The following is a 23,254-nucleotide window of genomic DNA, read 5'->3' on the forward strand; positions in this document are numbered from 1 at the left end:
AGCCTGCTTCCCTGGTGAGAACTGGATGAGATTTTTTTTTATAGAGAACATTAAGTGTATTGAGAAAATTGCATTCACCATATTACACTGTACCTTTTATAACCATTGTCATTGCACTTTTCACTTTTCCAGCATAGTTCATCAACTCTTTCATCACCTCTTTTATTGAACACACTATTAACAGAGCAACATCCATTACAAAAATACAGGAATTAATTAACTTGCAGCAGTTGAGATCTCTGGACACTGAATATAACAGATTTAGTGGTCATATTACTAAGACTAATTTGCTGCCCAAAGACAAGAGCATGCAATCACAGAACACTGTAGATTGAAGGTTGTGTTAATAGGATTATATTCCTTTCCTTTTTATTTTTATTTTTTGTTTTGTTTTGTTTGGGGTGGGGTGAGGAGGTTGGGTGTAGGAATTGTGATAAAGTTATAAAGTTAAAAATGATAGGAAGAATTTTCATTTATTCTAGAAGAGGTTAACCTAAACTGTGAAATTCATGTCAATGAGGATCTGTACCACTCCAAAAATGCAGTAGTGTGCAGAAAAAGATTTTGTGATCCTATCTTTGCTAAGCCAAGTTGTAAAATATTTGCTGTTTATCTCTAGAATATATATTAGCAGGTAGAGAATCAATGTTAAGATGGAGATTTGCGCTTTGAAATCCCTCTAAGCCAGGTTTGCTCATGCCTTTTACTTTTCTTTTACTTTTTGTGAAAGAGGATTTTCATGGTTATTGCAAGGGAATTATTCCAGGCATTCAAGAAATACAAAAGGATATATTTTTATATTTTTAAGGACTGTACATTGACATTGTGACAAATACCAAAAACATCCTGGAAAGACTAAAAGTTAGTCTTTGTTCATCTACTTTGAAACCAGTGTGATGAATATAGCTAGATTTCCTGGCAGTAACAATACAGAAACTTCTGTATCTATCAGTAGCTTGATTCTCTGATGCTGAATATTATCTTTAAAACGATACATGTGTGTATGAGTACTCGACTACTTTTCCTTCTCAGGCTGGTATCCAAACACTGAAAGGTCAATCTCAATTGATGTATGTTGGGATAGTGACACTGACAGATGAAGCTACACTGACTGATAGGCACCAGTGACCCAACCAAAGATTAATGTTTGATGATTATTTTGTCTAATATAATTTCTGCAAAAAGTCTTATGTAAAAAGGTCCATTCTTACTCACTATTTTCCCTGTGTTTTAATTAAAGTCTTTCCAAACTCAGAATATGTATATATTTTTATGCATTATTTTATTTTTATTTTATTTTACATTTATTTTATTTTATATTTATTTTATTTTATATTTTTATTTTTATTTTATGTGTATTTTTTATATATATTTGCTTATAGTTAGGGACAATTGTCCCTGTATTTCAGAGCTGTGAATGTCTCTCAGTATCATTGTCCTCCTTTTTACAGATGTATGTATTCTGCTCCATTTGAGTGACCTTTGGATGATACCAAGAAGTTATAGAGCTTATAAGGTGGAAATCCCTCCCTAGAAACATCCTGAATCATTTTCCTCTGGGAAGAGGTCTTCCCAAATGCAGTTTCAATAGGATGTTGTTGCCTCAGGAGAATGGCTAAGAAGATCCACAATTTATTTTGGTAGTTTCAGGCAACATTCTGTCCAGAGCATTTGAAAGGCTCCAAATCCACAAAATATAAGAATGAAAATAAATGTTTTCATAAGCAAAGCACCATGGTTAGTAATGATGCTTCCAATTTGCAACATCCCAGAAAGACGAATGACCTCGCTTATATTTGTTATTTTAGTTTTTCTAAGGGATGTATGATGAATGATATCTTCCAAATATATTCATGAATAATAATGTCATTTTAATGATACTGCATCTTTGTGTACAGCAGATGATTACGAAGAATGCCAATGGGGACTGATAACCAGGTCCTGTAATTGAAATGTCTACAAGCAATACTATACAGTGGCTTTGCACATTTCAGGACTACCCAGGAACCAATCTCTCTCCTGAAAATGGTAGACTGCCTACAGCTATCATTCCAGCTATTTCTGAGTAATGGTAATAGCTCTGGAATGACATCTGACTTGAAGCAGCCAGGTATTAAAATACCAGACAAGCACAGCTGCCCGTACCTGACTGTACTACAGGAGCAGTGATATGTGGCAAAGTGCCACAACAATATGTCCTTCAAGATGTAGCCTCTCCAAAAGGCAAAAGTTCAACTAAGTTTGGTACTCAATAAGGTATATTCTCTCATATCCAGCTTTAACATGGAGTTCTATGGTGTTTTCCTCTTCTTTTAGCAGTTGCATAAGTAATGGTGAAATACTGGAAACATGAAGGTAAGAAAAAAATATACAGATTCTGTTTAGAGCATCTGCAAAGTAAATATGAAATATCCCCAAACCTAGTGTGTTTTTTTTTTTTTTTTTTTTTTTTCTTTAGAAGTGTAGAGTCTGATTTCATCAAATGTAGTGGTGAAAATCACACAAATGTTTCATTCAGACCATTCTGTCTTTTCAGTCCTGTGTAACTACTGATCTTTCTGGGCCTATTTTTTTGGAAATAATGCAAATAACTTAGATGAAATTAAAGCTTCATTTTCTTGGGCATAATCCACAAGCCTCAGGAATAGCTGATGAAATATCCTTGCATTTTTAACCAATTGCACTAATCCAGTCAACACCATAATTGCACTCAGAATCCCTTAGGCCTAATTTGAATGTAAGGAAAAGCTACCGTGCTATTGTTAAACTCCTTGGGTTTAATTTTTTACCAGCCAATAATTACAAAACACAGGAAATGACATGGTGAATGATGGAACTATTTTGAAGTGCAAATTTATGAAGCAGCTGCAGCAAATAAAGTGGTAATTTAATTAGGCTTATGTCCTAAAGCTGAGGTGTAGTGAAGAACATTTCTGAGATACAAGCTAATTCAAATCTGGAATAATAATCCCACATTTAGTAATTTTAGTGCTATAGCTCAGTTAATTACAGCATATTAGCAAAATAATGAGATAATTAATCTTCAAATGCAGGTCTTGTCTACATGCATATTACAGAAGAATTTGACTTATCCTTTCTTTGTATGTTTTTCCAAGAACAAGTTATGACTAATTTAACCTAGAGAAACCCTTCCTCACCAAAATACCTGGATTCTTTTCTTTTCCAAACCTATCAGGTTTCGGACAACTAGTTCTTTGTTTAAACTAGAAAATACTTTCATAATAGAAACTGTGAGAAGAATCTCAAAAGGTATTAAGTTCATCTTATTTGTCATCTCAGGACTATTGCATCTACTGCTTTTGCTTTCATAAGTAGAATGTATAGACTACGACTGAGCTATTTAATCTTTCCTTCTACACTGATTTTTTGTGTAGTACAGTGGCTTTTATCTGCATTTTGAAAACACGTGTTTTTACAAGCAGATAGCTGTTAGCACATTGCACGCAATGCATTTTGTACATTAAGCACAGTGCCACAAAATATTACTTTTTAGGAAAGGTTAATATTCATAACTTCAACAGATTTCCCAGTGAAATATTTAATGCCTTCAGCTGACATTACATTCTGTCCAAAGAAAAGTCAGCATCACCTTCAATAAAGGCATACTTTTTGTTTCTGCTTGTGTGTATGCTCAGCTACACAAATCAACTGTTGCATAACAGGTGTGCTTCAATCTTTTCACACCTTATCCAAAATACTCTGCATTTTTGGTGGTCCTATCCACTGCAAAACATGATTTTCCCATTTGCTTCATTGTGTTATTCACTTGCCTTACAATTCTGTATCAGTTTGTTTCAACCAATTTTATGACTGCCATGGAGCATTTTGAGTTTTCATTATTTAATACTTCCTGTTACTTTTATTATTGTATACAACTGAACTAGCTTTTCATATCCTGTGCCTCACTTCCACATGCTGTTTCACTGGGTCCAGAAGCACTGCTCAGGTCAGGTGAGCGGGGTTTGGCTCACTGGTCTCATAGTCATAAATATTGCATTCAAAAGCATTGTTTTTAGGGCCGCAGAGGCTAATCTATTAAGTAACTGCATAAAAGGAGACCTTTATCCTCCCTGGTAGATGAAAAAAGATGTAACACTGGCAAAACAAGAGGAAGGAAAACATCATCTGTGAAAGAGCAAATCTTTGTATCTTCTGTTCCATCTTCCACATTTGGTTGGCTCCCCTTTGAGGAGCTGATGAGATCTGCTGCTCCTAAAAATGGTGGCCCAAATTCAACAGACTGGAAACTATGCACTTCCTCTCTAATAATAGGCAGTGGCGTAGGGAGTGTGTGGCTTTAAATCATTTTACCTAAATGAGAATCACATAGTGTTTGTCTCATGTAATTGTTGGCTTTGTAAAGTCAACCGGAGAACTGCTATCTGTAGAAAAAGACTAATCCAAACAATCCAGATGTTTGTATTCAAATCCTACTTCACTGGAAACCTTGGAGGATGATAAAAAACCCTATATCCCTACTAAATATTCCTGTCTAACACTGTAGAGAAACATGAATGAATAAATGCATATATTTCAGTATGAGGGAGGAAATGGTAAAATAAGAATGCTGACTGTTATTTTTTCACTGTATCCCTGTGGCCTGAATCACAGCAGGCCTAGGGAATGGGTCAAATGCTCTGTAACTGCCACTGTATCTTGTAGTCCTCTCTTTGCTGAATGAGCTGCACAGTTTTAGCCTCTGGGCACGACTCAGACAATGTGTAGAAGCTGCAGCTTCCTGCAGCAATAAAGGGCTCAGAAGAAATTGGGAGACTTCCTTCCAATGCATGCTGCACTCTCCTCAATGGTGGAAAGAAAGACCAAAACAAAACCAAAACAAGGGGTCAGAAAAGAGTGTCACTTTCTAGATATCCAGTGCATTTTTTTCATTTTGCAAAACAATGGCATTATTTTCCTAAGCTTAACTTTACATTTGAGGGATGAAAAACCCTTAATTCCCAAGTTCTTATTTGGCTGTGACAAATCTCATGATGGAGAAAATAATACTTCCTTTTTTATTATTATTATTATTATTATTTTTTTTGGGGGGGGGGGGATGGTAGGTGGTAATTTTTGCACCAATCTCACTAATGAAAAACCTGAGCCACAGTACGTCAGAGTTCCAGAGCAAGAGGAGAAGTTGTTATTGCTCTCCTTAGACAGAGACAGCATCTACAATCCACTGTGTGTCAAGAGGAAAAAAAAAAAAAAAAAAGTACTTCCTCTGATTTGTTCACTTAGCTGAAGTGTGTGGTGATAATCCTGGTACAAAAAAATAAGATCTTTTTGCAATCCTCCTTTTCTGCCCTGTGGGTGTGAGCACTCACTGGCAGCTGCTGGCAGTGGGCAGAGGGAGCGTTCAGTGCCTCCACAAGCTAATTTTGCAGAAGGTTGAACTGGGGACAACTATAGGACACAGTTGCCTTCATGTGGTAAGATCCTTTCTCTATGAAGCCTCTTTCACAAAGCTGAAAATGGGAAACAGGAATTTCGACTTTCCACCATTCCTTCTGTTACCAGTCTTCTTATTGCATCCTCCTCCTGCCCACACAGACCTACAGATTGAGGAGGGAAAAACAGGCTTTTGGGGATGCCTCGCCTTAGTCTATAGTTTAGAAGTTGCAGTGTGGGTTGTGGAAAGAGCCAGCCAAGATCTTGTGTCACTGTAGTGGGCTGAAGCAGCATACAAGCTTGTTGATTTTTATCACTTGTCTGAAGCTCATGGTAAAGTGAAAGCAGTTCAGTTCAGTGGTGGATTACTTTTGCCCAAAGACTTAAACTAATTTTCAGGTAACAGCACTTGTTTTTCTTTTACATAACTGTTATCAGTTTTAACATTTCTTTTTTCATTGATGTTGTTTCACACAGAGACTTGCAACAGACGACCGAAGAGAATTGACTGTTGGGTGGCACTGACACAGGGCATTAGCTGAGCATTTTATGATAGCCCTTCCCCTTCGGCAGCACCTTTTCCTACAAAGCCAACAGACACCTGAATGTCCTCTAACCTCCCAATAAAAGGTCTACTATGCAACAAAAACTTTTTTTTGTTGTTGTTGCATTTTTTCTCCAGAAGCATTGTAGTCAGATGTATAACAGTCAGTGACTCCCACCAGCATGGAGAATGCATAATTTGACTTACTAACCCCATAGTCTTCAAACAGGTGTCAAACTGTTGTAAATGAATCACAATTTACAGTCATATGCTGTTTTTCATGCACAATTACTTGATTTCATAATACCACATATCCTGCTAATACTGGAACTACATTTTCAATATAATCCCACTATTATGCAAAGGAAATACTTAATGTCATTTTTCTTCAATACAGTGCACCATCTTCATTATTAGCTTCTCCTTAGAGATATTTAATGTAATATTTGAAATATTTGGGGAGAAAGCCATGGCTGAGACTTTCAAACCTGCCATCTGGTTTCCATTTCAAAAGTGAGGAGGGTCTCTAATCTGGTTTACACCAAATGTCCAGGATTCTCACTCTTTGTCACTGAGGCAGCCAACTGGCGACAATAACAGAGAAAAATGTCTTAGTAGAAAAGTGTTTACAAGAACTGTAAGGTTGTGTCCCTTAAATACACCCTTCCTTTCCAGAAGGTACTTCTCAAAATGCCATAATCCTTTTTGTTTTGCAGGTCTTTATACTCTGGGATCATTTTCAATTCTTCCTTCTCCATTGCACCACACATCCAGTCTTTTGTCTAGCTTTCTTATTTTTTTCTTACTTCACAGAGATTTCTACCTGACTTTAGACTCCATTTCAATTGAAGCTACCAGTCAAGAAGCAAAAGCCATAGCCTGAGGAAGAGAAACAATCTTCAGTTTTATGACCAAAAAATTAGTTAGTTATGGGATGCACAAGGTTCGAATTTTATGGTCTCAGTTGGGATTTATTTTGGAGTGATACTTGGAATGTTTTTTGCGGTCATTAGCATAAAGTGGAAGAGTACCCTCTGTAGATTTCTGTGTTTTCCTACAGGTACAAGAACTGAGTGCAAGCTGCTGAGATGATTTGGCCCCTGATGCTGTCCCAGCCTCTGTGTGCTCTCCAGAATGACTGACCTTGATCAGAAGAAAGCAAAGACAGCACAGACAAAACTGAAGTGTTGGTGTGATGGCAGAGGCATAGACTGGTTATCTCAAGGAAGTACATATCCTTGTTAAAACACGTAACCAACTGGAACAAACAATACCTAGTAATGATCTCCAGGACTTCTAATGAAAGACAGTGTACCTCAAACAGTGTACCTCAGACAGTGTACCTCAAGCCTACTCCTGATCTCAGGAGACCTGTTTCAGTCTCCCTTCTTCATCTATGAGCTGTGTTTCTTAGTCATGCTACTTGCAGCTCTCAGTGCCTCCATTTCTCCCCTTGCAAAACACAGGCAATGATTCATTTCCCCTTTAGGAACAATGTAAAAGTGAGGGCTGTCGTTGTAGCTGTTATTAGCTATAGAAGTTAATACAATAGCACATATTTGGAGATAAAAGATACAGAACTCCTTCAGAAATGCCTTCCAAAAAATCATACAGGAACACAAGCAGAAGCATACAGCACAAACCAAGGTAATCAACCAGACATGGATATGTGTTGTAGGATTATAACTTGACTGCATCATGGTGTGTTTGGATTTTGTCTTCCTGGAAACAACCATTCTTCTAAAATTAAAACATTTTTAGTCACGTTACAAGTAGAGATTGATTTTCATGAAGTACATTGATTTTTCAGGGAGGATGGGAATGGAAACCTAATACCAATGAGATTACAGTTTTCTCTCCAGGGGTGAGGCAACAATTCAGCAAAGTATTTAAGTATGTAACTAATTTCAAGCATTTAAATAGTCCCAAATCAATTTTCTTTAGAACTCTTCCCAACACAAAGCTGTGGAGGCAAAATGTCTTCAAAATATGCCATCCAAATCCACTTTCCTTTATTTTACATTAACTTTCAGCAGTGGCTTTTTACTTCTCTCTGTGGAAAGTGAATTTTATGCTGTCATACAATTAGATAGATCAGCAGACTCTGATCAGTCCTAAAGGTATTCTATTTCATACTGAACTGGGCACTGTTAAATACAGGAGACAAAAAGATTATCCAAAACTTCCTTAAATTATGCCAGCAGAAAGGAGATTAAATGATGTAGGAATCTGTATGTTTCACAGAAGAAGGTATATCTTCTCCAGCAGATGACTTTGTGTGGGTGTGACCAGAGAAAATCCTGTACCTATTTCTTCCAAGCAGATGCCTTTGGCAAGACTTGTGTGATCCATAAAACAAAAGAATACTCTGCATCTCTGCATATTTTTTTTTCTTCCATCTTTTACCTTTTCGTAAAAGACACAGACCCCAGTGTGTTCCTCGAGCTACTTCCTTTCTTCCCTTCTTCCTTCATACTATATTAGTTTTCTCTCTCTCTCTCTCTCTCTCTCTCTCTCTTTTTTTTTTTTTTTTTTTTTTTTTTTTTTTTTTCCCTCCTCCCAGTAATATAAATATGTGACACTTGCTGGAACTGAGAAAGGATATATCACAATACATCTTGTACTAAGTCCTCATGGGCCTGTGTGCCCCAGGGGGGATTTTCCAACGTAGTTATTCCTCTGCTAGCACAAGAGTCTGTGTACCAAACTCTACTGCATGATTTAGAGATGTCTTAAGAGAGTTTACACATGAAATAGCAAGCACTATAAGCACCAAAGTTGCTTGGACAGCAGCTGCCTAATGGGGCTGAAACCCTGATCCAGTCAATAGCCACAATATTCTCATTAAAGCTTTGTTTACTCTGCTCATAAAGAAGTTTACTGACTTGAACAGAGAAGAAAACTCACTTCCAAAAGGGAATTAGAGTGTCAAAACCTGATATGCATGAGATTGGTGAATGTGGTCTCTATGCTCTTTCCCTAAAATAGGGAACTCAAAGATGCTTGATACTTGTACAGTTTCCAATCATGCTTCCTCATGCTTTTGTGCAATACTGGAAACCTGAGCTGCTGCACTGAGGCACACTATAACCTAAGAGAGTTCACAGCAGACAGGCGATGACAAAATGTCCCACAAGGGCATAAATAAATAAATAAATAAATCCAAATGCATATTTAAAAAAAAAAAAAAGATGGATCAGCCCTGAGAAGGGTTCTATCACAGAATCACAGAATTGTAGGGATTGGAAGGGACCTCTAAAGATCATCTGGTCCAACCCCCCTGCCAAAACAGGTTCCTTAGAGCAGGCTGCCAGGGTAGGTGTCCAGACGTTCTATCGCAGAGCGCAGATGTCTTCTTCTCACCCTTGTAACAGAAAACTTCAGTACTTCAGTCAAAAAAATATCTCACTACATGTAAGTGCAGAAGGCTGCTCTCCTCCATCTGGACCAAGCCATGGAGATCTGATACATGCTAAGGCCATGGCAGGAGCATGAGATGAAATAGAACATCCTGAGGCATTCATCTTATTCATATTCAAAGAGGATTCTCCACTGTTTTCTTTCTTTGAATGTTTACAGCCTCAAAACACGCAGAATATTGTAGTCTGAGAGTCACCAGAAAGGTGAGCAATAGTTTATCAGGTAAACTAGCACATCGGTGTGTAAAGGAAGGCAATTGGAGTTGGAAAGGTGCCTTTGGATTTGGTTTTGCTTTCAATGATACAATAAGTTTTGGGCTTATGCTGAAATTGGCTGCCTTGCCAAGGGCTATTTTTACAGGGAGTTACTGTGGAAAGAAGCCAATTAGACATAAAAGAATATTTAAAAGTGAAAAAAAATTCTTTCAGTGGATACGGGGAAAGTGTTCTCTTGAGAAAACAAAGCACATGCCTAATCATTTGAGCCATATTCTTCCCTCAGTTACACAAGTGTAAAAACAGATTCTTTCCAATGGCTTTGAATGAATTATTTTGCTTTCAACTGGGGGCAGAATCAGGCTTATTTTGTTCATTTGATCTGTTTAAAAATATAAAAGACACGAGCTTTATTGCCAAACATGAATCTGCACTGGACCACCTTCTATGTTGGCTTCATCTATGTAGGCAGCAAAAACTATAACCCCTTTTTACCCTGTCCTGGTTTGTTTCTTTTTAATTAAAACATGAAAATTATATAGATATACAAAATCTGTTTTGGAGTATTTGGTGGTTTCTTTCTGTATGGGAAAGTCATTGGGTTTTAGTCTGTTTTCATACACAGTGTGATTGCTGCTCTTTTCACTGTTAACGTTGCTAGTTTTTGCTTAATTTGGAGCTGGATTTCTTTAATCAAAAGTTTACAGTTGGAATACATTTTGATTTTCAACACATTGTGGGACGCACTCACTGTGGATCACTTGCATGTTTGTGTGAGTGTGTGTATGTGCATGCACACACAACACACATTAACAAGTAATAAAAGATATCTGTCTGGTTCATTTACGCAGTGGAGATCAGATTATGAAAGGTTAAACCATTAAACAAATGCTAATGCACTCTGATGCCTGGACCTTGTCCAATAGTACCTGCAGCAGCTGTCAACCTAATTAAGCCAGATGTGTGTTAAGTGTAAACGGACCTCCCAGGAGGAACAATAACAGATTTTAGGTCCTTAGGGGGCTCAGGGCACCAATGCATATAGTGTTTCTGAAGGAAACATCACCCCTACCTTGTGAGTTTTCTGCTCATTAGTACCATCCTGATTGTACTCCTCAGAGACTGGGCTTGGGGGAGGAGAAACCTCTTTTCATTCCAGCTAAGGCCAGCAAGAATGCTCATTTTCAATTGATTCTGGCAGTCATGACATTTACTCAACACTCTAATCTCTATTTTTTTAACCTCCACTTTACTCTGTCTGTAGCATATTTTAAAAGTGACATTTATGCTATGCCAAGTTTGCCAACCCTTTAAATATGCGTGCAGACCATAGACTGATAGAGAGGATCTTAAAAAACCTTTTAATATTAACAATCAAGAGAAATCAGAGCGGGGAAATATTAGGTAATTATGAGCATGCACTGTGCCATAATATGTTACAATAACAAAAAAAAAAATCCTTTTATGGCATGAAAATATTATGGGAAATTAACAAAAAGCACTTAGTAATATTTCAAACCTGCTGAAACTTGCAGCTGAATTATTTCTTGTGTGCTGCTAACAGCAAAATGTCCAGGAGAAAGAGGCTAGAGAAAGAGACCTGCAGACTTTCACAAGTAGTCAAGGAAAGACAAGTCTTAGAGAGTTCCTGAACTTAGCACCTGCTTTCTCATTCACTTCACAGCCAAACTATAGCATATATTTCCAAAGAAGCAGAACAAACTCATAAAGTAATATCACAAAATAAAATGGAGTGTGGTCTCGCTGGGCCATATTGACTGTGATTAACAAGAAGTGCTCAACCAATTTCCTGGGAAGTCTGTCCACCTCCACTGCCTTCAGATCTAGCCTTCAGTTCTCTTCATGTCACCTGTGATGATCCAATAAAGACATGTGGTGCCATATTGCTTTTAACAATCCATCACCTGTAAGTTTGCAATAATTTTACTTTTTCCTGGCATTCAGCATTCACTATCTATTGGGACATTAAATTCAATTATAGCTGTACTAAAAAATATGATCATGTACTGGCTAGGCCCCTAAGATTATGCACATTTTTTAATGCCATATACAGAATATCATACTTTTAAAATGAGTTTTCCCATGAGATCTCCTGCTGTAAGACCAGAACATATTCCTCATGTTATAACTGTGCACACTGGGGTGGTGCTGGGACATGAGTTATTGTGCCAGTGTTCCTATTCAGTGCTACAAAAGTCGAAAAGGCATAGAAGATCTTTGAAGATGACAGCTTTCTCCCCTTCCATCATTAACGAAGTGTTAAATGCACTATACATTTGTACCCTTACTATTGCATTTCCTTGGATTAATGACAACAGGTTGGCTAGACGAGTGTGCTAGCTTTGCTAATGTTGGACGTTAGCTTTTTATGGTCTTTTGAATCTCCATATTGCTCTCAGTATCCCCAGTTCCAGCATAAGGATGCAGAATTTGGGACCCAAGCTCCATCTGTGTACTGTGGCTGTTGGCCTGTGCCCAGGACTCCAACCAAGTGCCAATCCTCAGAGTCAGGCTTTTGCCCATACCTCTTCTGGAGTAAGGCTCTTGCAGTCACTGTGGCATGGGAAGGATGGGAGGCTCTTGCCCGCAGCCACCCCCATGGATCCTTTCCCAAGAAAGGGAAAGGGGGTCCAGAGCATCTCAGGCTGAAGACAGCCACTCTCCACACCCGTCTTAGTGCACAAATAGTGACGGCAGGAAAAGAGACCGAGGCTACACATAGGCCCTGGAGGTGGTACCAGGTTGGGCAATAATATAGTTGCATCTGTTTTGGTGTGGGCCAGTGTGAAAGCTAATTCTGCTGAGCTAATAAGCCTGTAGTGCAGAACCCTGCACAAATTAAGTGTGCTAGCTCCTTCCCAGCTGCCAAGGGGGCATCTATTACAGTATACCACTGTGTCATGTAAAATGGGAGGAACACCTATTTGAGATTCATCTATTACAGCGCAGGTATCTGAACCTGAAACAGCCTTTCTATCCATCCTGTACTGGAGTAATTTCAAGGCCTTGCATCCTAATGCAGAAAGCTAAAATAGATCAGAGGGATGGCACCCTCTTTCTCCATGTTACCTGCGGAGCTAGCCTAGTTTAACTGCTCGGCCCTTCTTCTGTACTGCAGGTATCCAAAATTTTGTGAGAGGAGTTTCCCTTGCAGTTTCTGGAATAAAAACCTTTCAGTAGGTGGGAGCTAGATGCAAAGACATTCAGCCCTGTTGGAAATAGGTCAGCTCCTGTAATGCCCAGAACAACAGCTCTAAGCAATTAAGGAACTGCAAGGTCAAATCCTTTGGTGCCTTCGGAGTCTGGCAAATACAAGGATGGGTAGCAGCTGAAGCTGAGCACGACAGGTTGGATTGTAGATTTGAACCTAGTTTGCCAAATCCCACAAAAGGAGATAGATGTCTCTTTAGGCACCTAAATCTTTTATTTAATGAGGCTCTGAGTCCTTTAGATACTGCTGGTGAAATGCCTAATAAAGTTGCACATAATTGCAGTGTGTGTATAACAGTGTTTGGTCTCTGAGCAGTGTATTTTCACTTTTAATATGTCATTTTTTAGTACAATGATATGGAGAAATGTTACACAACATAGTGATAAAATGAAGATGATAAATTTCCCACTCTGAAATGATGAATTATAGTCCAGGAAAAGGAATGACATTTATTTCAAGCACGTTTAATCCAGAAGTGGTAGGTTGGTGTAATATGCTTTCCAGTAACCTCATTTCTCTCCTGTGAAAAGAAGACTAATATCAGTGGAAATGCTGAGTGCATTCGGAAGGCTTTGAAACCAATTAATCACCTGCAGAATTTTTCATAAAACCTGATTTCATTTGGGACAAACTGGGAGCTGAAGTAATTTAAGGATGTCAGATTAAAAAGTTTTCACAGGTAAACATGCAATGCCATGAGCATCGGAATTAATGACTCCTGCTTTCCAATGGATTTAGCTCTTGTGTCTGTGAAGAGGCACACCCATTTAGGCTGTCCCTGCTTTCATGGTTGGGGCTTCTAGCCACAGGGATTTAGGAAGGAATCTGGGCTGACAGACTGGGTGGGAGGCACAGTACACTTCAGTATTGTAACTGCTCCTGACAATTGAAGCTCTGGGGTGAACCAAGGAAATGGCATCTCCCTTGCAGTCTAAATACTGGGAGGGAACTGTGTGAGATTGCAGCCATTTTAATTTTCTGGGACAGTGTTGTCACAAACGTGCCATGTGGCTTAAATGATCTGTTTTAACTCACAGCAAAGAAAATTTTCCTAGGTGACTACTTAAGAGGGAAAAAAAAAAAGAAAAAAAAAAAGGAGAAGATATAAAATCTAACAAAGGACCTTCTGCATTCTTCTGGTTGTGGTAGCTAAGTGGCCTTGATATCAGGTGGGAAATACTTAGTGTCCTTGCAGCTTCAGTTTCAGAGCTGGTTTATTCTTTCACCCAGAATAAAGATAAACTGAGATCTGTTTACTTTATCATCTGGATTTTTTTTCAGATAAAACCAAAGCATCTTAAATCCATTTTGTTTCAGATGGATATAATTTAGCTCAGGATGTGTTTTCTAAGAATGAGCTCCAGAGATTTACAAGGTAGCTATGTCAATATGCTGTGACTGGACACATTTTCTCTTTGCACTTGTGTTCTTCACAGTGTGAAGAGGGTGTGGGCAGAACCCTCTCCTCCCAAATCCATGGCATCTCTCTGCATTCTTTTATATATTCTTTTATATATGAGTTGGGATTAAATATGCCACCATAAATGCACAGTGTCATTTAATGTCCTGTAATAGCTGTTTTGAATAAAGCAGGGCCGTTCATTTACTGACATGCCTTACTTACCAAGGACTTTAATATTTTATGTAAGAAATACCAACACTTCAGTTAGATAATATTAGCTTTACTACACTGAGCAAGTAACAGGAGGAGTGGATGAGCATGTATAGAGAACTTTGCTGGCTGCTTTGTTAAACTATTTTCATATTTCAAATTCCCACACACTAGTTCGTAAGTTTTAAAGTCAAATAAATCTGAGATATTGAAGAACTCAGTTTATGTAAGTTCTTTAAAAATATTTGATTAATATTTGTTTTCACCTACTTCATTCCTTAGCTGCACAAACATTTTTGCAAGACATAAGGGTTTTATTTTTCAATGATACATATAGCTGAGGGTAGGGGGGGACAAACAAACTAGGTTAAATAAACTCAGAAAGACAACAGCCAACCTTTAAAACCCTGTTCTTTTTCTCTTTGATCAAAAGATACAAGGGAAAAGCATAAAGACAAAAGAAGCTATTAACAACTTAGTTTACAGCTTTACTGATTTAATCGGTGTGGTACTAGTCATATAACTGGATCACATGTGCAGGGAAAATATTTTTTTCTAAGTGTCAAATGCAAGGATTAGGTTACAACTGCAGCCCAGTTGTTGCTTTATGAAATGCAGCTGTTTTCTGTCATTTGATAACTAAAGCCAATCACGGAATTAAATACTGAAGAATATTTTATGTTACATTTTGCTTTTAATCTCCCACTGACATTGCTGCTGTGCTTATCTGAGGCCCTTCCACCACAGTAACATACATTATTTCACTCAGTCATTTCATTCCCTCCTTCTAGCCACCATCTTCTTCCCACCTTTCTTCTCATGCTCCTCCCCACATTCCCTTTCTGTTTCCACCATTTCTTTGGTCACCTGTGTTTCCTACCTTTCTCTCTCCTCTTCCTGGATCACATTTTCTTCTCACTGCAGTTTCTGTCTTTCTTTTCATTTTCAGTAGCCATTCACCAAGTCCTGGCTGAGCTTGCAAACTCATCTTGCCTCTCTGGCCCCAGCCCTCCCTTTGGCCACCACACGAGCTGGGGTCATGCAGACCCCATAACTGCTCTTCACTCCCCATATCCACTTTCCCCCGTGGCTTTTCTCCCCTCTCACTTAGTTCAACTGCTCTCATGCCGGCATCTCCATTACCTGTGTAGGTGGGGCACGTGATGTCTGTCCCCATCAGCTCTTGGTAGCTCTTGGGGATATCTTTGTCATTTCCATCTGGTATATGTTGAAGCACCATGCCCAGCACCACAGGGACAGCAGGCATACAAGAATGGTGGGTATAGCACATCAACACAGCACAGAGATTTCACTAACAATTTCCAAGTTCACAGAGTCAGGTATGAGGCAATCTGGGCTGAAGGTGACAAGTGCCCTATAGAAGAAAATTACAAAGTCCTTTAGAAGATAATGGACTTTTTTTTTTCTATTTCTTAACATAAAAATATCTAATATTCTTACTATAATCCTCTCGATAATGAAGAACTGATGCAGTTCTTGTTTTGTATGACTCTAGTTAAACGTCTGTTGTTTTGTATGCACACACATATATACCTAATGCAAAATCTTGTGTTGAGATCCTCATCACCAAAAAATCATTACAGCTTCTTCCACCACCAGCATGAAAACTTAATACAGATTTAGTCATATATATTATAATTGGCTTTTCCATTATAAAAACTTCAGATCCTATTTGAAAGGACTTAAAAAAAATCTGAGCATAAAAAATAAACACCCAGATACCTTGGAAAATAGTAATGGATTCACTTCTGTCCGCGGTCGCTTGAGTCATATTTCCCACCAAGATGCCTCCGTGGGACTGAGGGCAGAGCAGGTCTCTGTGAGTTTATATTAGAATAATGCTTAGATAAATAAACTAAACTTGGGGGCTCTAAGTAATCAAAACCGAACTCAGCACTGCAGGAAAATGGAGGCTCAGATGTACTTTAGTGGTGAAGACAGGCATGGCCTGCTCTCCTGGTATGTAATCTAATATCCTTTTCTAAAGCTTAACAATAACGATATGTTTATTTAACCGTTTCACCAAGGCCTCTGCTTCCTCATCCGGAGTGACGTCCTGACAGTGGCAAACTGAAGGAATTTCAAGGAAACAGAGTTATCATCCTCAAACTGACCATAAAATATGGTATGCACTTTCATCATTGTTCACAGAAAGCACTGAACTTATTTTCAGACATGTACCTCTCAAGCATGCCTTATTTTGAAGGCTACTGGTCACTTTTATACAATGCTTGCTCTGAGTTTGAGGAAATTTTAGTGCCCCTTCTACTGAAAAAAAAAAGTGCTGGATCTAAGGAAAGAATTAAAAATGATTTATTTTCATTTTACTGAGAAAAGGGTAATTTATGGGGAACATTGCACCTGTGAAACTTCCCACTGTCTTGGTAACTCTGTAATCAATGCACCCTGCAATAGGCACAATTTTCCCTCTGTTTAGCTAGTCTAAACCTGAAATGTCTACATCTGAGGGGAAAATACAGGTGGGATGTTTGCTCAAGTTACTCAGTGGACAAATCCCTTTGTAATTACGCCACACACTTCTACTTCCCTCTACGGACAAGGGAATGAAAAAATAATTACAGCAATTTGCCAAATAGGTTTACTAGGCTTTTGGAAATAGGTTCTAAGAAAATAGGGCTTGTGTTTGAAGATAAATTCCTTAGCTTTCACTCTGTCAACATATAATAACAAGCTAGTATAGTATGAAAGAACTAAAAGGGTAAGCAAACCATATCCCACTCTAGCAATTTTTCCTTACAAAATAACATATTGTCCCTTTATGTTCTAAGTCAGAGTGCTGACTTCAGACAGTCCTACCAAAGGGCCAGTCTGAGAGTGCAATCAACCACAATTTCTGAAAAGTTTTCCATAAAAACAAGTTCTTTCAGAATGTTTTTAAGTGCAAGCTCAGTAAGTAAAATGCTTTTGTACTAACAGCTACTTGCAATAAATAAGAGGAAAGTTCTATGTTTTTTCTTCCTGAACTCAAAACCCTCTCAGCTGTCTACTGAGGCAGAGCAATTGCAGCCCAGGCTGCTCCTCAATGTCCATACCTGTGCTGTGCAAGGCGGTCACTAGGATTCCAGGCTGGCATTTCACTTTACAATGGATGCTGCAGACACCACCCAAAAAGCATGCTAGAACATGTGGTCACTTTTGGATTTTAACATTTTCTTTCTCTTGATTTTTCAAAGCCTAAAAAACTCACAAGTATTGTCACTGAAGGAGGAAAGATTTATCATAAATTGGTCCTTGAGGGAGTACAGCTGATAGAGCAGTTATTAGTCCTTTTGCCATGTAAAACTACCAAACTGCGTAATCCACAAGCTCATAATTATTCATTTGGCATGGTTTTACACAAACAGATCAATGCTGGAATTATGGAAATTATGAACATTTTGATATCTGATATGGTTCTTATGGGTGCATCACAGACTTAAATGAAAGAAAAATAATCCATTTCCATTCTAATATTTTGAATTTTAATTTAAAAAGTCCTTTTCACACTATTATTAATAACATCCATGTAAACATTCACCAAACACTTGGAAATGTTCCAAGCTGACACTTGGCCTGATGGAGCAGAAATGCCACTGCAGAACCCGGTGAAATAATTTGCATTATTATATATATGGAGATATTTATATATATATATATGTTTATATATATATATATATCTTTGGCTGAAAACTGAATACCAATCCATTTACTCTTCCACTGGCATGGAAAAGCATGGTCCCTAGGGAAGAGTGCAAGAGTGCAACATGACAATGTGAAGCAAGGCAATTCTCCCAGCAGACAAATAAGGAAACAACTCCACAAAATGGTGCTAGAACAAGGGATGCACATGTAGACGAAGGTACACCGTGTCTGGTGGAAGTATGGGGTGACAGGGAGGAGGTGAGATAAGTATCACTTCCCAGGATGCTGGGATGAAAGCAGGACACCCTGCATCCATCACTACAGGGAGAAGAACATGGTTCGCAGCACCACACGGAAAGCCCACTCAATCAGGGCCTGACCGCTGGTCAACCAACAGCCAGTAGACTGTGGCCGTCTGCTGTGTGCAGTTTTCCATTTCATAGTTTAGTGTTGGTGAGACTTCATCTCTCTCGACTTCGGTAAAAGTTATAAGCATCACAGGGTGCCTTAGAGGACAGCAGGGGGTCTCTTGCTCTAAAACTGGGGTACAACTTAGTAAATGTGATGCTTCTGGGGAAAAAGTATTTTAAATACTATCTAGGCCACAGTAGAAAAACTTCATCTCTAAAAGCAAAGAATTAGCTCCTCTCTTACACCTTATGCAGAGCTGATCTTCATGGCTTACTTACAGAAATGTTGTCACTTCTCCTGTACCAGCTGTGATGGTTAATTTCACATCTTGTGACCCACCATTCTGGTTGACCTGGCCTGACATGGTTTTGGCGTCACTTACCTAACCAAGGAGGCTGATGGCGACCATCCATATCTGTTATGCCACCTTTGTACAATATTGCATGTAAGGCTCCCAAAGCATGTGCCAGATGTAAGACCAAAGCCTGCAAACCCTCTTCAGATCTTAAAGTGCTTTCATGCTGTGCCATTGTACAGCCTTGTCATGACAGTGGGAGCTGTTCTGTATTGACTAAAATACTTCCACTAACTTTAGTAGGCTCCATACTATTCATATTTTCTACTGTGTTTAAGGAAAATGAAGCATCAAAAGAGAACCTTCAAAGAACATTGATAAATATTACCACAGTTGTACAGAGGGCAAAAGAATAAATTTAAGTTAGCTTGCATCAGCTGCTGAGCCTTCAGTAAGCTTGTGCTTTTGTCAAGAGACTAGTTACATCATGACTTCTCAGGATGTAAGAAACCTTAAATGCTTCTTTGTGCATTACAGGTCTCTCTCTGTTGGAGGTGTGTGGTAACTATGTCTATGCCACTGCAGGACACAGCTCCCCAAAGAGCTGCCAAAGGGAGCACTACATTGCTGGATGTGTCTGGGGAAGGAAGGAAGGAAGGAAGGAAGGAAGGAAGGAAGGAAGGAAGGAAGGAAGGAAGGAAGGAAGGAAGGAAGGAAGGAAGGAAAAAAAGAACAATCTTGAAAACATCTCCTTTAGTCCTTCAGTGAGCATCATTAGATGCTGACTGGAACATCGTTCTCTGACACATTAAATTTTTGGGCTCTCTCACATATGGTGTCCAAACATAGGTAAGTGCCTTTACAGTTAAGTTTGTCTCCTGTTAGCCTCTTTCCTTTCTTACTCTATCATTTTTTAACTTAGAGTTTCCTGAGACTCTCAGGAAGGACACATGCTCTGTTTTGCAGCCCTGAATCCAGCTTAACTGAGTGATGCCAGAAAATTTCCATACCTAGAGATGTCCCTGTTGGCAGCTCATTAAAAAAAAGGTGCAAGAGGCTCCGCTGTCCAAAGCCAGCTGTGCCCTGCTCTGCCACTGCCCCTTCCCAGCTCCAGCTCTATAGATAACAGCCATCATGCTGGGGGAGGACAGGTGGGTCAGCAGGCTGCAGAGGCTGGCAGTAATCAGATAGGCAGTGGAGAGATCATGGTCTCTCAATGTGCACCTGAGACACATCAAATATTCACACATTTTAGGTACACAGCTGTGAAGCTGAGAGTAAGTCTGGCCCTGAAATACTTCATTTGAACCTAGACCACTGTCTAATAGGTTGAACAACAGAGATAGGAAAGGGGTGATAGATCTAACTGGAATGAATTATGCCACTCTCTTTCCAAATTCTCCACTGAAGTAAAACAGAAACCTGCTTTTCTTTTTCTTTTTCTTTTTCTTTTTCTTTTTCTTTTTCTTTTTCTTTTTCTTTTTCTTTTTCTTTTTCTTTTTCTTTTTCTTTTTCTTTTTTTCTTTTTTCTTTTTGCCCATGGCCATGATTGATGACTACAACAACAACAACAACAACAACAACAACAACAACAACAACAATATTATTCCTCAATTTTTCTTCACATCTGGTGGACAATTGGCCATATCATAAGTTAAAATGAAATTGGAAAATATTAAAAAAATAAAAAGACTGGAATGTGAAGTTGTAAAGGCATCAGTGATTGCTGACAAAAGCCATTTGCTATGTATTTTATTTTATTTTATTTTATTTTATTTTATTTTATTTTATTTTATTTTATTTTATTTTATTTTATTTTATTTTATTTTACTTTTAAAAAGTCAATAGCATAGTCACTGAGAGGTCAGAAAAGAAGATCCTGTGTAGTTGGCACCAAAAAGGCTAAATACACAAGTGGGACTTCTGCCATCTGCAGCCCACCCTCTCCAGGCCGAGAAGGAGCAGTGCTATGCCATGGATCTTGGCCTTTCTAATGGAATAAAATAAAATAAAATAAAATAATAATAAAATAAAATAAAATAAAATAAAATAAAATAAAATAAAATAAAATAAAATAAAATAAAATAAAATAAAATGCCTTTAGAATTCAACAGAAATGCAGTCAGCTTGGTTGCTTGGGGCTTGAGTAGAAATTCAAGGGTCCTTCTGTCTTCATAGTTCTTCTGTCCTGTATGTGCATGAGCTAAACAGAAGTAACCTTGTTACTATTTTTTATTGTTATTCTTATTCTTCTTGCAATACAGGGGTTGCAGAGATCCCTGTGTGCTAGCTGCTGCTCAAATAGCAAATAGACAAGATGGGCAGAGGAACGATGTGTCTTGCTGGCTGCAATCCACCCAGAGCCCAGCCACCTCTGCCTCTCCCCAGAGCCATGCTCTGAGCTGGGGGTCCTGTGATAACGCCACCAGCAGAAAAGTTGCATGTGTATTTTCAGTCTGTTTATTTCCAGTAACAACTGAAAATCAAGCTTGTTCCTTTAAAACAAAATTTTAGGAATAAAATGTTCCAGCTGTTTCAGATCTTCAGCTGCATTTCTCTTCATTTTGAAGGCACTCAGTGATTTCTGCTCTTGCATTTATATCCCCTTTCAGCCACCCTACCTTCAGACTCCATACTTTTCCCAGTCTCTGAGAAAACAAGAGCAATCAATCACCTCTCAGCTTTTGGAGTTACCTTCTCTTGTTGTGAAGTTCAGTCACTAACAAAAGCTCTTGGACTTTGTTTCTGTGAGCTGTATTCTCCCTTTTCTGCCACTTGCTCACATGCTTTATTTTAAACATGTCAAAAGCCCAGGTGCATTAGGGGGAAATAAGCATGCCTTTGACTTGGAACATAGAAAGTGTTCTGCTTGATCTTGACTGGGACTAACTAAAGGTCTATGTTTTGATGAACTGGACCTTCAAAATACATGGATAATTGATTGATTGATTCATTGATTTATTAAATAAGCTTTCTTGCTGATGTGAGTGTGTCTTTTTTTTTTTTTTTTTTGGATGTGCTGAGGCCCCAACAGCTCCTATGCGAAGATGAGAGATCACAGAATCATAGAATCATAGAACACCTTCCATCAGACCATGTTGCTCAAAGCCCTAGCCCATCTGGCCTTGAATACCTCTTTGTGTCTATTGATTTTAATACATACTTTAATTAAAGGACCAAATTGCTTTCTCCCTACACACCATCTCTGCCTGGACCATCAGACTGGTAGTGGACTACAGTCTGAAGAAAGAGGAGTGTCACAAAACTGTTCATCTCAGAAACAGCCTTCAATCTTTCTTGGTTGCATTGTTTTTCATCTTTTTAAGTATGGGAGGAAAACTTCCCAAACCCCTTTCAGTGGTTTGTTTAATTTATTTGTTTATTTATTTTCTGGACGTACCTGTTTGATCCTTGTTCCTGTACCTTGACCTTTTATCTGCCTCATTCTATCTGGGTGCAAGCATAGACACCTCTGTTCCCTTGCTTCAAACATGCCCTTTAGATAGTTTTATTTCTCAACTTAACCAGTACCTAACCTTGGCTTGCACGTTTATTTCTCCCCTGTCATGCTGCTGTGCCAACTCCCCCTTCCCTAGCAAAATAAGGAAAAGAAACTGCCTCCAGGTAGCCCCAGCCGTGAGGGAAGTCTGTGGACTTTCTTGTTGGGAACTGGACATACACTTCCTGGGCATTCATAGCAACCAAAGTAAATTTAAGTTTTCTCACACCCTAGAGACTCTGCAGAGAGCCTTATGGCTAAGGTCTACAACTCTTCAGGGCAGAAGCAAAGCTTCCAGTGGTTTATGACCCTGGAAAATGAGGGTGAGTTACACTAAAACTCTGACATCACCTCGACAAATGTTAAGTATTTTCTTCTGAGCATAGGATCAAGTAAAATAAAATATATATATATATATATATATATAAATAAAAAAACATATATATATATATATATATATAAACTCACACAGCAACAACAACAAAACTCAGAATCATTTAGTATTGGAAAGTCTATCTCTTTCCATAGCCCTACTTTAAAGAGCTTAGCCAAATTCCAGCCCTGATCCAATTTTCACCCTGATGCAGATACCCAGTGCAAGCAGATATCAACGGCAAAGTTTTGAGTAACTGAATCTTGCATTGCAAAATGACACAGTAGAGTCAGAAAAGCCTGTTGTCTTGCATCTGTTATTTGATTCAATGTCTCTAACATCTGGAACATTAAACTGCCATTCTAATTTTTTTGTTGAATTTTTGTAAAATTAGATTTCTTGTGTATTTTTTTTAAGATCTCTGAGGGAACATTCATAGTTTTGGCAGCCTCTGCTATCTTAGCTCTAATAATGCCCATATTTTGAGAGACAAAATGTACGTTGATCATGCCATGGATTCCTGTTTCACCAGATGCATTGTTTCAGGCCTTTATGATTTCATACTGGATTTCATCTCT

Source organism: Aythya fuligula, chromosome 1, assembly GCF_009819795.1.
Source record: "Aythya fuligula isolate bAytFul2 chromosome 1, bAytFul2.pri, whole genome shotgun sequence".
NCBI classification, from domain to species: Eukaryota; Metazoa; Chordata; class Aves; order Anseriformes; family Anatidae; genus Aythya; species Aythya fuligula.